Below are 5,262 nucleotides of genomic sequence, written 5' to 3'. Positions count from 1 at the left end.
TCCTTCCTTCCTTCTTTCCTTCCTTCCTTCCTTCCTTCCTTCCTTCCTTCCTTCCTTCCTTCTTTTTTCTTTCTTCTTCCTCCTCCTCCTCCTCTTCCTCTTCCTCCTCTTCTTCTTCTTCTTCTTCCTTTTTAAATGTATGTAGTACAGGGTCTCCAGGATCTCACTATGCCACCACACCCAGTCTCAGATGTCATCTCAGCATGCCCCAGGGGCGGGGCCAGCACTGCACTCCAGGGTCGAACCCCATCCCAGTGTCTGCCTAAGCAGGCGCTTTATTCTGCTGAGCTATCAGGCCAGCCAGGCATCCTTGAGGATTTCTAGGTCAGTTTCATCCATCAGGGCTGTGTGTTGGGGTGTTGAGGTTTTAGTATGGAACGGAGAGTGTGGTCAGTACTGGGGACATCAGAAACAGCAGTTCCAACAGGAGTACCGTAGCTGTTAGGATCTTGGACTGGATAACTGCATCTTGGAAACACAGTACAATCCTGCTTTGGAGAGAAAATCCTCTGTATGGTGTCAAAGGGGGCTTTGCTGTTGTCCCAGAACACCTCCTGTGCCCCAGGGGCCATGCTAGGCACTGGAAATAGAGAAAGTATTTGAGGGAGGAAAGAACACAAATCTCAGCGATGCGCTGGGACAGTTGCGAAGTTGGAGAGTTCCGCATGTGCGAGTTACGCTGAAGAAATGTTGCTGCTGTAAATCAATGACTTAGGTCAGATCTGGGAGTAGAAAGCCCCTTTTCTTCCCCCTCCCCCCTTAACCCACAGTATCCTGTCATCTGAAATTGAAAACGCAACTTGGTACAGAAGCAGGAACAAATGGCTCATTTATTTTAAATATCTTGCCTGCCTGATATTGCTGCCCTTGAATAGTTTCCTTAGTTACCTGGGAAACGTTTTATTTTAGGATTGAAAACAAATCTAAGGCACCGATGTTAATGACCGTGAAAATGATGCAATTTGCATTGAAATCCTTAACTAATCCATGCTGATTACCTAATTTCTCCAGGTGAGGACTGAACAGCCAGGGCTTTTCCTTAATGAGTAACAAAGCCCCCGTAATGTGTTTGCTTGCATGTAGCCAGGGAGTTTTAAAGATCTTAACTTTTCCTTCCCTAACTCAGGTTCTGTGGGTTTCCTTGTTGCTTGGCCAAGCTAGCCAGGCTCCAGAATGGGGGTTCTGTAGGAAAAATGAGTTGTGTGGCTTTTGAATAGGATGTGGCGGGGGGAGTTGGGCCCTAAGAGATGTAGGAGAGCAGACCGTAAGCCGAGACACGTTGAGGGAACGATTCTCTGGCTGTCCTCCTGCAATGGGAGGCTGCGGATGTGATCCAGCCCAAGGCTTCAAGGTTGGCTGCCCTGAGTCCCTCTTGGCTTTGGTCAGGATTTCCTGGGAGGGCTGTGGGGACTCATAGCTAACAGTAGAGGGCTTGGGAGGTTGGACTCCATGCAGACACAGTGTTTAAGGGTTAGTTCTCCAGTCCCTCTAGGGACATTTACTGAGTATACAGAAGAGCAATTATGGAAAAACCAGACAAGATCCTTGCTTTCTAGGAGGTAAAAATCTACAAGAGACACATGCTATCCATTATCCATCTATCCATCCATCCACCCATCCATCCATCCGTCCATCATCCATCTTTCCATCATTCACCCGTCCATCATCCATCCATCCATCATTCATCATCCATCATCCATCCATCCATCCATCCATCCATCCATCCATCCATCCATCCATCATCCATCATCCATCATCCATTCACCCATCCATCATCCATCCTTCCATCATTCACCCATCCATCCATCATCCATCATCCATCCTTCCATCATTCACCCATCCATCATCCATCCATCCATCCATCCATCCATCCATCCATCATTCATCATCCATTCACCCATCATCCAACATCTATTCATCCATCCATCCATCCATCCATCCATCCATCCATCTGTCCGTCCATCCAGTTTTTGTTGCATGCCACCCCAGTACCAGGCAGCGTGTCCTATGACAGACAGGGCATTTATACAGATGACCAAAACATTCCCTTTCCATTGTGAAGCTTCTTACCAGTGAGGGAGGGGTGAGTGAAGACAGCAAATGCCTGATATCTGTTAAGAGAAAATGATTTCCTCTCTTTTAAGCTTCTGGAACCTGTCCTATACTCTTGTTGGCTGGTTCCTTGGCCCACTGTGCTGTTAATGATGACTATTTAAAGGATGTCCCTTCTTCTTAATCTTACCTGCTCTGGGTAATCTTTTCTATGTAACCATGGAAATGAAAAAACAAGACCCATTTCCTAGCTTTTGCTTTTTAAGTCTTTTTTTTTTTTTAATTGGCTGGCAAAGCTCTTTTAGCCAACCACCATGTTTCTCAGTTAGGAATGGGGGGACACTGCTCATCCTCGTCCCCTGCCTCAGTACAATTCATGAAAGGCTTGTCCTCTTTGGTTGCCACTTCCCAGACTGCTTCTTTCCAGTGGCTTGGGGGACACCGTTGGATGTTCTATCCCCAGTGCTGTCATTCATGCTGTGTTTTTTTTGCATATTGAGTTTAATCTTTTGCAAGCATATAAGTCCTTTGGTTTTTCAAAGTTATCTGTTGTGTGTACGACTCCAGAAGCCTTTCTGCCTACGAACCCATTATCTTTCCCACATCTCACGCCTTGACCAGGCCTCCATTCCATCTTGCCAGCCTTGATTTGTGTGTCCTGTGTCCAATCTTGGGGGCTTCATGAAAGTTGATTTCTGACTCTTCGTCCACTTTTCTAATGAGCGGAGACAAAGTGGCTGGGACCTACCCTGGTGCTAAGAGCTGACAGCTAGTCTTTTTGTACACAGCCAGCCAGAGGGTCGAGTAGGGGCTGGTGGAAGTGGTCCTGCAGGGGATGCTTCAGGGTTCCCTGAGATGGTGGTAGCTTGGAAGGAAGGGTGGGGGTGTTGGTGGAAAGGGGACAGGGCAGTATCTGCACCCAGCATGGAGGGTCCCTCAGGGTCAGTTCTGTGGGGAAGCAGGCAGGTTCTGAGAATTTGTCCCTGACCCTTATTGGCCCTGATGACTCGGTGCCAGGTTTAGTCTCTGCAGCTCCCTCTTTATTAAATTTCTGGCTCTCGGTCTTTGTGATGAGTCACTTCCTTCCCCAGGGACCAGTGCTTTTGTTTGTCCCCCGTTGCAGTACACTGGGATTCCCAGGCATGCACATGGGGAGGAAGGAGTGATGAGGGGGTGGCCTGGGTGCCTGGAGTGGGCTCTGGGACACGGACACCAGAGGGGGACTCAGGCATGGGCTGTCACCCATGGAGTGTCCCACAGGCCTTGAGGAGGAGGGGCAGGAAAGCTACTCAGCTGATTTCTGGGGTCAGAGAGGCATTTCTTTGCCCTGGCCTGGTCCCATCATGCCCTCTTTCTATCCCCTTCAATGTGAGAGTTGATGTGCCTGGAGGCAGAAACTGTGACTGAACCAAACACGATGACTTTCTGTAGCATTTTGGTGGCATGGGAAGAAGTTAGGGCTGCCACTCTCCAGGGAGTGCGTGCTCTAACAGAAGTGGGATTGTTTCAATATTTGTTTGCCGTCAAGGCTGTAAATCAGTAGGAGCAGCCCTTCTCAGACCCTCTCAACCCCATGGATAGCTTGTTTACTCAATCCACTGAGCATGCACTTGCCAAATGGAATTTCGGGAACTCTCCTTTTACCACATGCCCCCCTCATCCATAGTTGACAATGGCTCCTTCTTGCCCGTTGCATCAAAATGAGGCTGTAGATAACATGGCCTTCCTTGTCTCATCTCGGTTTTAATTCCCTGCAAGCAGTTATAATCCTCTGTCTCTGATCTTCAAGAACAAGGACTTAGAGCTTCTCTGACTGACTGTGAGCTCCAGGAAGAAATGCACACCTTCCACGATCAACCCTGGAAGTTCTCTTCTTCACTCATTCTGCCTCCTTTAAAAATGCTGATTTAAAAAAAAAAATGCTGATCACTGCCATGAGATGAATTTCACGACAGACCCACAGGTGGTGACCCTCAGCTTGGAGAGCAGGGTTGACTTAGCACCGTGCTCATCACAGAAGGCCAAGTGATCCCCAGGAAAGTGGCAGACCCGTGGTAGGGAACCTGGCCATCCACACACAGAAGAAGAGACCCACACCCAGGTTTCTGAACCTGTATTAAAATAAAGTCAAAATGGATCAAAGACCTAGATATTAAAGCAGAAGTTGTGAATCTACTAGAAGGTAAAACATGTAAGACTCTTGAAGACATAGGTGTAGGCAAGGACTTTCAGAACAGAGCCCCATTGCATGGACTGTAGCACCAAAACTCAACAAATTGCAAATTCAAAATCTGCAGAACAAACAAAAAAGCAGTAGAGTGAAGAGATAGCCTACAGGATGGAGAAAAAGATAGCAGACATCTGGAATAGATAAAGAACCCTCCCAAAATTAGACCTCCCCTATAAGATGACCCAGTAGAGAAATGAGCAATTGAATGAGTAGATATTTTTCAAAAGAAGAAATACAAATGGCTAGTAGATACATTTAAACAAAATTTTGCTTAGCATCTTCAGCCATTAGAGAAATGCAAATCAGAAGGACCCTGAGATTCCATCTTCAGAACGAACGGCCATCACCATAAACTCAAAAACGAGACACGCTGGCAAGGCCTTGGGAGAAAGGCATCTTTCTACATCATTGGCAAGAATGTAAACTAGCAAGCCACTCTGGAAAGCTGCATGGAGAGTCTTCTCAAAATTCAAACTAGAAATTTCATTTGGCCCAGCTACAGAGGATCTTTCTGGAAGAACCAAAGATGTCATGTTACCGTGATGCCTGCAGACCCATGTCTGTAGCAGCACAACCCGAAATAGCGAAATCTTGGAAGCAGCCTGTATGTCCGTCAACAGATGAATGGATAAAAGAAATATGATGTTTATGTGCAATGGAATACTCTTCATTCGGAAGGCTAACTTTGAGTCCTTTGTTGGAAAATGGATGTGCCTGGAGGCCATACTTTTATGTGAAATAAATTAGACACAGAAAGTAAAATATTGTATAATTCCTCTTATATGAGAGACCCAAAATACACATAAAGTACAAAACTAAAAGATGATAGAAAACAGGGAGGCTGACTCTACTGCCTTTGAAGAGAGAAAGCAAAAGGGACAAGATACAGTATGCGTATGTAACGGGTTCCCACAGTGCATGTGCTTTTGGATGTAAACATATACTAATATAAACATATACTAGTAAAAAAATCAACGTTT

Source organism: Octodon degus, unplaced genomic scaffold (assembly GCF_000260255.1).
Source record: "Octodon degus isolate 3935 unplaced genomic scaffold, OctDeg1.0 scaffold00026, whole genome shotgun sequence".
NCBI lineage: Eukaryota > Metazoa > Chordata > Mammalia > Rodentia > Octodontidae > Octodon > Octodon degus.
Note: the sequence above shows the minus strand (reverse complement) of the source record.